At 35.2% G+C, this 11,085-nt stretch overlaps 1 long non-coding RNA gene across 2 annotated transcripts; it reads left to right on the plus strand.

The window, feature by feature from the left end:
- Positions 1–3,721: 3,721 nt before the first annotated feature.
- Positions 3,722–10,489, plus strand: LOC118347631. Of its 2 annotated transcripts, XR_004800844.1 has the most exons (4): positions 3,722–3,934; positions 4,073–4,303; positions 5,906–5,976; positions 10,434–10,489. It is a non-coding gene; the product is annotated as an uncharacterized LOC118347631 (long non-coding RNA). The 2 variants fall into 2 exon arrangements; XR_004800843.1 differs by lacking the exon at positions 10,434–10,489 and having other exon boundaries at positions 5,906–6,191.
- The last annotated feature ends 596 nt before the right edge of the window (positions 10,490–11,085 follow it).

Consider the following 11,085-nt stretch of genomic DNA (forward strand, 5'->3'; position numbering starts at 1 on the left):
GCAGAGCAGAGACAGAGTCAGATACAAATACCAGTACACCATGCCAAAGGTTTTCAGATGTTATATCAAAATAATACGGAGTACCAAAACAAAATCAGACAGTTTACACACACTGACAACAAAAGCCAGAACATCTTTCTAAATAAATGTACAATTTTCCATATTCTCAATATCACTCCCTTTTTCAAATTTCAGAAATCACATGATAAAATTTAGCTCATGTCTATACAATGCATGTCAGAACATATTTTTATTTTTTCATAAAGATTTGATGAATAATGTAGATAAGCGACTGAGGTTGATCTTTGTTTTTCCCAAGTTCCCATTACATCACAAAATATGCAAGTTTTCATAAGGTCAACCTCAATCTTATTAACTTGTATAAAACCTAGCATAGGAACCCCGCTTACCTAGACAACTTAGATTTTCAGAATTTTCCTAAAAAATGTCGAGTCGAATATAAATCGTCACCTATAAAAATAATCACATAATTTCTGTAAGTTTTCAATCAAACACGGATTTCGATATTTAAGCCTAAACTTATAAAATAACCTATTTTAATTTCTCAAAACTTAAAACCCTCATAATCCCAAAATATATCATCACTTCCTAAAAATACCAATATCCACCATGACCAACGTCAAACTCAAAACACCAATACTTAAACCCGAAACAGCCAACAAATTTCATAGCATAAACCAATCACACAAACAACTTCATCATCCAATTCAACCGACCCCCTTACTCCTCGGACTCAGTCTGGCACAACCAACCAATTTACAGTAAATATGAATTAGCGTAGAAATACTTTTAAATCTCAAAAGTTCTTTGGGAAAATACTTACAATGCTATAATATAATTTTTTAAAGATCACAGAGATGCTAGAAGCGGCAACGCAGCAACAAAACAGTGCCAAATGCACTGTGGCCGTGGGTCTCAAAAACCCACTTTTGAATGGGTGTAAACGAAGACCCGAGATTGATAGGGTAGGGCTTAGGGATGTCAGTGAAGCTAGTGGTGGTGGTGGTTGGCCGTGGGTGGCAGCGTAGAGAGCAGTCGAAGACTAAAATACCCAAAACGGAAATATTGATGATGGGGCTTCACCGGTGATAAATTGGAGGTGGGGTTGGGTCCATTGGGTTGCTAGGAGGTCGAGGATGATGTGGTGAGAAGATGGTGGCCGGAGGTGGCGCGACGACGGCGCAGCGGCGTAAGGAGTGTCGCGGCTTGGTGTGGTGCGTGGGGGCTATCGGCGGCGAGTTAGGGGCTGAAATCATAGGGGGGTGATCGCCGGTCGAAGGGGTGGTGAGAGGGAGGGGCGGTGTTGGTCACCGCCGGCGCACGATGGCGGGCTGGGGGACGACGCAAGGACGGAGAGAAGAGAGAGGGAGAGATGTAAGCGCGGGAATGATTAAAATGAAGGGAAAGAGATAAGGTCAAATTTCCACATCTTGAGTTACAAAAATAATCCAACGGAAACAATTTCAAAACAATAAGTAAAATAAAATAATTCAAATGTAATAATTAAAATGAAAATAAATAATTAATGCCAACAATAAGTTAATTAAATATGAAAAACAATTTAAATATATTACAATAATCAATTATAAGAAAGCACTTCAAAATAATTTTCACAAAATTAAAATCATAAAAATAAACTCACTAAAAATCCAACAAATTTTAAAACAAGAGAATAAATTTTTAAATTAATAACAAATAATATTTCAATTAAAAATACACTAATGATGTGTATTTTAAGATGGTGTTTGATATAAAACGATGAATTTTTTAAGATCCTTGGCAATACAATATATAGTGATTGTTACCGCATCACAGAAATATGGTAATAAAGTACGAATCTATCAAATTGTGTAAACCTTTTAAAGATTTTAGATTACACAGGACGGGTCACATTCTAAATTGATGGGAGCATAATACTGTCTGCAGGCTATCAGCAACAGCAAAAATCCAAGACCCAGCAACAGCACAAGGCAGCAACACTGCAAATGAGAAATAAAGCAAACAAAGCAAAAATAGATGACAATTAATTTATCAATACTTAAATTATAATATATAATTGATTTATATTTTCTTAAGCTAACATTGATTTATCAATACTTAATTTATAATATATAATTGAATTTACATTCTCTGATTTTTCTAAAAATATATCAGAAAAAACTATGTAAATATTAAAATAAAATCCTAATCTTACTTATGATAACAGCTAATGATAAATCATGTTTTTTAATTTAAAGGAAAAAGAATTCTGAATAATCACTCAAAACAATATATCAAACATGATATAGATAAATTACAAAACACTCCTAACTGCATTTATAATTTATAAGGCAAACCAACTGACCAAGTTTCAAATGATGAAGAAGAATAGAAAATCTAAACTCATGGAAATCCAAACACGAAAATAAAATTATAAAATTAATATCCAATAATTAGATAACATAAAACATTCATAGCCGGCCTCAAATGGCAATGGGAGAAGAAAAAGGTAAAGCTCTTTTTCACATTCATCACCACAGATGATTCTTATTGGATTAGCTAAAAGCTAAATCTAATGAGTATTTAGCTATTAAAGAGTAAAATATGCTCACATTGGATTAGTCAAATTCCAAATATTTGAAATTTAGTTACAGTGACTTTCAAAAGTTTTTCCAAATTTGAAGGTTATTGTACATACATCAAATATATATTTTATTAATTATTTCTCTCTCACTTTCTTTCTCTCACATATTTTATCACAATTAATATATTAATTTGACTTAGTGATATATTAATTTAATAAGAATATGGTTATTAATTAACATATAATAGGTAGAATAGTAAAATATGATAAAATTAAATAAATTAATAATTAAATAAATTAAATATTTTTGAAATTATTAGTTATTCATTACTATATAATGAATAAATATATAATCTAATGTGGAGATTTAATGTGAATAACTAAAATAAAATTCATCTTATATTATTTTATTATTATATAATAAAAAAATAGCTATTCCAATGTGAAGATTTATGTGAATGGAATAGTCAAAAGTTAAATTTCTCTTACATTCATCAAAATTGTCCTTTAATTTTGACTAATCCAACGAGAGTGCGAATGAAGATATAATGCTGAGCCTAAATTTATGATTTTGAATAAACTGAACTCATCTCCTTGCACGCAGTAAACAAAACCATTGGCCGCTATTACAAATCACATTTTAACCAAGAATAGAAACAATATGTCTCTCTCTCTCTCTCTCTATATGCAGATCATGCAGATGTGTATATATATATAGAAGCATGAAAATCTCTACCAACATATATACTTTCTGCATACCCGTCAAGGGTAAGTGCACGTACCCAAAAATAAAGATCGGGTCCCAACTCCCAAGCATAAAGAGCTTCTGAAGTAGAACCAAACAATGACAAAAGATGACCAATACCCCTTATCTAAAAACAGTATCTCTGCCTTCTCGTCTAAATTTGGCTCCTCAATGCGGAGTCCTAGATATGGTATAACTACTGCCTCTACCAACCCTGTCAAAACAAAACTGCTTGGGAAACAAAATTAATTTCATTCCTTGTCAAAAACCAAAGAAATGCCTCAGACAATACTCATATAGATAGTTTGTTTCACAATCTTTCAGCACGCACACAAAGGGGAAAAAAATGAAACCTTAATCCGTAAGCAAGCGAAGTCAAGGAAATGGTTTCCCATTCCCAGGGCACATCCCATCGCTTCAAAATGGGCCAGTCCAACCCAGTTTCCTGAACAAAATTACCAAAGGGTATTCGTAACTTGCTCTGTTTTTTGGTGCAGAAAACAGGGGCAATCCGTGAGGTTGAGGGTGCTATTTTCAGATGTGTAGGGTGCTGCAAGGCGGGATCGTCCGTTCCGGTTGATGTCGATAGCAGCCTCGTAGTCTATGTAAGGAAGTCCATCCTTAATCGATGAGGATGATCGAACATTAGGGATTGACTCTATTTCTGTAAACTTGTAAAAACATTTGTCTTTCAACTGGGTTTTTTCAACTAGGTTTATGATGATGAAAGAAATAAACGGCAGGTATAGCAAACCTGGTGATTCTCGGCCACTTCGCACCGTTGGTGGAAGAGACAGTTGGACTTCCAACATGTTGCAGATCTTCGGTGAAGTCGAAGACTTTGTTTCACCGCTTGATGTATAATAGAGGCGTTTCACATCTAGACAACTCTTCATACGTATAATAGCGGTGTTCCACATCTGACTTTGTTTCACCGCTTGATGTTTCAGATCACCTCTCTCATTTCACTTGGTGTAAGTCTCTCTTTGCAAGCTTTCATTTTCGAATTTTAAGCAATTGAAAACTTGGCTTTTATATAATTAAATAGATATATGATCCTCTCAACATACTTCTTAAGATTATACTTGAGGCACTTTACTTACCAGGAGCTTGTTGCTGATCATAGTGGCTCATGACTGATAAAATCCGATGCTTACGAAATGCGCGCGAGAGAGAGAGAGAGAGGGTCGGATGAGAGGTTGAGGAATTTTGAGTGGATTTACAAGTCTTGTAAAAGGAATTAAAATGTCATGCACGCGCTTGTGGAGAATTTGAGGCTAATGAGGGGACGGCAACGAGGCGTTGGCCTTCGGAAATTTCAACATAGCTGCCGATAAATCGGATAAACAAATGCCATGTCTGACAAAGCCACGCATAAAATGTTTGGTGCATGTTATGAAATGGTTCTGTTCGTGCCGGAGGATCACACCTGCAAATAGAAAACTGCCACTTGTCAACCGATGAAGTCATATATATAGATATATATATCCCAGTAAGAAAAACCAATGGACTTTCATGTATTTAAAGTTTTATACATCCGCACCATAATTAAGAAAAAGTTCTATAGAAATTTTGATCAACACTCCTTTGCTATGTATTATTTGGATTTAAGAACATGTGTTTTCTATTTTAACCTATTGTGGTTTGGATTTTTAAGCAATAGCTTATGTACTATTTTATTACTATTTTCGATTATTTTTAACCTAATTAAGAATTGCCACTTGTCAATTTTTTTATTTTTTTTAGAAAAATTTACCTAAATCTTTTTTGTTTTTTTTGTTTTTTTTTAAGAGATGGCAAGGATGTCCGATGTTCTGTGATGTTTTTATGGCTGACAACTAGGACACTAGGGAGTTCTGAAAGAAGATTACTGATTTTCTGGCTTCTTTCGAGGAAGTGAAGACGTGGAGGAGCACTAGACTAACTCACTTTTTTGAAAGGCTTGTCGATGACTCGTAAGAACAACCCTTCCCTTCCTTCCTGTGCTAGTAGTTCTAGTGGCCTTTGACTTGTAGGGAGAGACTAGGGGAAGGGCAGAGCCTTGCCTTGCAGTAGGAAGGTGTTCGTAGCTAGGACGAGCATTCTTGTTAGGAAAGCCAGATCCACTTTTGGCAAAAAAATAAATAGGAGTCTTGTTGAATCCGAACTTATGGCAAAGAATTGTTGGAGCTTCCTATCTGATAGAAAAGGAACCCATGATCATGAACTGATCTTACCTGGGATCTCAAGTACCAAGTGGCTGAGAATCTTATGTCAAAAGGACCAATGATGATGAAGTAGCAAGGCCTTGAAGAAAGAATTTTAATTCTTGCATCTTCTTACCTATACTTCTTCTCATTTTCTTTTGTTTGGATTCAAAGATGTTCCTCGTTCTTGGTTTGCAAAGTAAAGAATTTGAGCTTGCAGGATCATGGAATTTAGGCTTTCTCTACTAGTGCAAGTGGTCAAGGATTGCTTGATCAATTTGGAGGCACTTCCATCTCCGAGAAGTGTATTTGATGAATTTATTTAGCTGTGGAGTATTTTTCGTTTTTGTATTGTTTGCTGATCAACTAGTATTTTATTCAATGATATAGGGAAAGAACTCCACAGTTTGTTGTTCAAGCTTATATGGTCGGGCCAAAGAATGCGAATCTTCAGGAGACAGGTCTATTGAAGATCAGCTATTGTGATGTTTATTTACTAGGAACTCTTCATGTTCTTATTTATGTTTTACTATTTTAAGCTTTCCTATTATTAGCTTGTGTTGGAAGTTGTATTTCTGTTTTTAATGAAGTTTGTAAGTCTCAATGTAAGCTTATATAAACGTGCTCAATGGAAGATGAATAGCAGAACCATAGAATCAATCCATGAACAATTGGGTTGAGGTTTCTCAAGAATATTACCCTGTTTTGCTTCTCTGTTTCATTGTTCTTAACACCAACAATTTGCATCAGAGCAACTAGGTTCATCTGAGGGTTGAAAATGGCTACCTTTGGAGCAACAACATCAGTTCCTTTTTTCAGTGGTGAAAACTACGATTATTGGAGCATTAAAATGAAGACTTTTTCCTTATCTCAAGATCTATGGGATGTTGTGCAAAAAGGAGTGACAATACCAACAAAAGGAGTCTCGGATTCAACTCAATCCAAGCAAGAAAGCACAAAGGGTGCAACAGCCTTATTCTTCCTTCAACAAGTTGTGTCTGAATCAATCTTTCCAAGATTGATGAGGGCTAATACTTCAAAAGGAGCATGGGAAATTATGCAGTCCGAATTTCAAGGAAATGCAAAGGTAAAACTTATTAAACTTCAAGATTTAAGAAGTGAGTCTGAAAACTTAAAAATGAAGGAATCTGAAGAAGTAAAAGAATATTGCTCCAGATTAATTGAATTAGTTAATCAGATGCGTGCTCATGGTGAAGAGGTGACTGATCAAAGGATTGTTCAAAAGATTTTGATCAATTTACCTGAGAAGTATGATCATATTGTGGCAGCAATCGAGGAGTCAAAGGACTTGCAAATTCTGTCAGTCACTGAGCTGATGGGATCACTTCAAGCTCATGAACAAAGGGTAGCAAGAAGGGGTGATGGTTCCTTGGAGCATGCTTTCCAATCCAAGGTGAATCTGAAGAACAAGAAAACAAAAGATTATAAGAAAAAGCCTCATAGAGATCAAAAGAATTTTGATTATAAAGAAGGCAAGTTGAAAGGAAAAATGGGAGAATTTCCACCATGTGGTGTTTGTAAAAAAAAAAACCACTTGGAGAAAAATAGCTATCATGTCTGGAAGCCTCAATGCTGGAATTGTAAGAAGTTTGGGCACATGGGAAAAGATTGTAGATTTAAAAAAAATCACCAAGCTCACTACTCTGAAGAAAAGGAAGAGAATGAGCATTTATTTTTCACATGTCAAGCCCTCACTCAAAAAGAAAAATTCTGGTTTATTGACAGTGGTTGTCACAACCATATGGCTTCTGATGAAACGAGTTTCACTGATCTGGACGCCTCTATTAAAGCCAAAGTCAAGATGGGAAATGGAGAACATGTTGAATCTAGAGGAAAAGGCACAGTGGCCATCTCAACAAAGAAATGTACTAAGTTTATTAAAGATGTATTACTTGTTCCTTCTCTTGATCAAAATTTGTTAAGTGTCAGCCAAATGATGGAAAATGGTTATTCCTTGTGTTTTGAGAATGATTTGTGTAAAATATATGATGAAAAAAGTAAAATGGAATTGGCTGAAGTAAAACTGGGGAGAAGTAGAAATTTTCCCATTCAATGGAGCTTTCCTAAGGCTATGGTGGCAACAGTGGATGAGACAATGTTATGGCACCAAAGATTTGGGCATTACAGTCTCATTTCTTTGAGATTATTGCATCAGAAGGGGATGATGAGAGACTTACCTTTCCTGGAAAAAGAAATTGAAGTATGTGAAGGGTGCATGGTTGGAAAACAACACAAACTACCATTCCTTTCAGAAAGCAATTGGAGAGCTAAAGAAAAATTACAATCAAGCCAAAAAAGTTTTTGGAGTTTTTAAGAAGTTCAAACTAGTAGTTGAGAAGCAATCAGGCCAAAAAATCAAATTTTTAAGGAGTGATAGAGGCAGTGAATATAACTCCAAAGAATTTGAAAAATTTTGTGAAGCTAAGGGGATAGAACATCAGCTATCTGTGGCCTATTATCCACAATAGAATGAAGTGTCCGAGAGAAAGAATAGGACAGTCATGGAATGGCAAGATGCATGTTACTTGAGAAAAAATTGCCCCAAGAATTCTAGGGTGAAGCAATGTACACTGCTGTGTTCTTGCTCAATCGTGTGCCTACAAAAGCAGTTGAAAGTCAGACACCTTTTGAAGCTTGGAGTGGAATTAAACCCCTCTGCAAGTTTTTTAAGGGTTTTTGGTTGTATTTGTTATATTCATTTTCCATCTCAAAAGAGAACTAAGCTGGAAGAGAAAGCAGAAAAAGGGATATTTGTCAGATACAACAACATTTCAAATGGTTTTCGAATTTTCAACTTGAAAACAAGAAAACTGGTTGTGAGCCGAGATGTGAGGTTTAATGAAAATGTATCTTGGGATTGGGAAGCTGAGAAAATGATTAAACAAACTGTAGAGGTACCAGTCGAGTCACTAATAGAAGAAGAAACAAAAGTTGAAGCCTGAGATTCTCAACAAACTGAAACCAAAAGCTCCACTGCCGATCAATTGTCCTCTGATCACAGTGATGAAGAGTCATCTCCTGAATCTGCCATAAGAAGAACAAGGTTGCTAAGAGAAGTGTATGAGCAGTGCAATTATGTCACTCTTGAACCTGTAAGCTTTACTACAGCATCAAAAGAAGAAGTCTGGCAGAAAGCTATGAATGAAGAAATAAAAATGATTGAAAAAAATGAAACTTGGGAGTTGGTTTCTCAACCTGCAAACAAGGATGTCACTGGTGTAGAATGGATTTATAAAACCAAATGGAATCCCGATGGTTCAATATTAAAGCACAAAGCAAGATTGGTAGTTAAAGGATATGTGCAGCAGTTTGGAGTTGATTACAATGAAACTTTTGCACTTGTTGCAAGAATGGATACAATTAGAGCATTGGTGTCACTTGCAACTCAAAAAGGTTGGGAAATCTTGCAATTAGATGTGAAGTCAGCATTCCTAAATGGTGTGCTGGAAGAAGAGGTTTATGTCAATCAACCGGAGGGGTTTGAAAAAGAAGAAGGCAAAGTTTACAAGCTAAAAAAAACTTTGTATGGACTAAAACTGGCACCACAAGCTTGGTAAGGGAGAATTGACAATTATTTTACTGAGCAAGGTTTTAGGAGGAGCAAAAGTGAACCAACTTTATATATAAAGTCTCAAAACAGTGCTGATTAATCATTGTGTCTTTATATGTTGATGATCTTGTTTTCACAGGAAGCAATCCTAAAATGCTTGAGGAATTTGAAAGGGATATATGATGGCAAGCTTTGAGATGAATGGTTTGGGAAAAATGTATTATTTCTTAGGCATGGAAATAAGTCAAGAAAAGAATGGAGTTTTCTATGCTCAAAAGAAATATACTGAAGACTTATTGAAAAGATTCAACATGACAGGTTGTAAACCTGTAGCAACACCATTGATTCCAAATGAAAAACTGAGAAAGGATGATGATGGGAAGAAAGTGGATGCATCAACATATAGAAGTTTAGTGGGAAGTCTACTATACTTATGCAATACCAGACCTGATATTTTATTTGCTACTAGTTTGCTTTTAAGGTTTATGCAAAGTCCTAGTCAAATTCATTTTGGCACTTCCAAGAGGATTTTGGGGTATTTGCAAGGAACAATCAATTTTGGCATTTGGTATGAGAAAACATCAAGTACAAAGCTGGTAGGCTTTACTGACAGTGATTGGGCAGGCTCATATGATGATATGAGAAGCACTTCAGGATATTGCTTCAGCCTTGGCTCTGCTATGTTCTCTTGGAGTTCAAGAAAACAAGGAAATGTAGCTCAATCCACAGCCAAGATTGAGTATGTAGCTGCTGCTGGATATACAAACCATGCCATTTGGTTAAGGAGAATTCTTGAAGACATGGGTGAAAAGCAACTTGGTTCTACTCAAATATTTTGTGACAACAAATCAGCTATTACGATTGCCAAAAATCCTGTCCAGCATAGTAGAACTAAACATATAGCTGTCAAATATCATTTCTTGCGTGAAGTAGAATCAAATGGAGAAATTGAGATGAAATTTTGTCGGTCTGAAGAACAAATTGCAGATATTTTTACCAAAGCACTCCCTCGAAGCAAGTTTCAGTTTCTCAGATCACAGCTTGGTGTAACTGGAAATCACATCAAGGAGGAGTATTGAAGATCAGTTATTGTGATGTTTATTTCCTAGGAACTCTTCATGTTCTTATTTATGTTTTACTATTTTAAGCTTTCCTATTATTAGCTTGTGTTGGAAGTTGTATTTCTTTAATGAAGTTTGTAAGTCTCAATCTAAGCTTATATAAATGTGTTCAATGGAAGATGAATAACAGAACCATAGAATCAATCCGTGAACAATTGGGTTGAGGTTTCTCAAGAATATTACCCTGTTTTACTTCTCTGTTTTCATTGTTCTTAACACCAACAAGGTCCAATTTGTCTCAAATTCCAGCAAACATTGAGTAATTATGAAGACATGAAGAGTTATGTATAATCCCACTCCAAAATCAAAATCAGAGAGTGTTGCATCATCTCATTTCCATATCAAAATCAGAGAATCTTGTACTTATCACTAAGGAATTTTGTTTTCTGTATAGGGATGAAGTGGGCTGCACCATCTTGTAAGCTGACAAATATCACCTTTCATTTTTCAAAAGATCATCTGTTGTGTATGCTTCAAGTTGCTTTAAGTTATATACAGTCTAAAAGCATTGTACAAAAGCCAAAATAAGATGGGGTGAACATCTTTATACAAAAGTTATTGCTTTTATAGAACCATTTAGTGAATATCTCTGGCAACCTTTTCTGAGAAAACTATGGGGGACTGAAAAAAATCCAAAACATCTCCTTCTTGGGCACTTTTATAAAGGGAAACATTTTAGTCATAAAAGATTATACAAAAGTAAACCACAAACTGATGTGGTTTGATATGATACGTCATATTAAAGTAATTTTTATTATAAAGTAGATCTAACGGATCTTATAAAGCCACATTAGTTTGTAGGTTTATTTTCGTATAATTTCTTTTTTGTGTCCATAGGAGTTTTCTTTATAAATTATGACCATTTTACTTTATGCTGA

The sequence above is a fragment of the Juglans regia genome, chromosome 2, assembly GCF_001411555.2.
Source record: "Juglans regia cultivar Chandler chromosome 2, Walnut 2.0, whole genome shotgun sequence".
NCBI classification, from domain to species: Eukaryota; Viridiplantae; Streptophyta; class Magnoliopsida; order Fagales; family Juglandaceae; genus Juglans; species Juglans regia.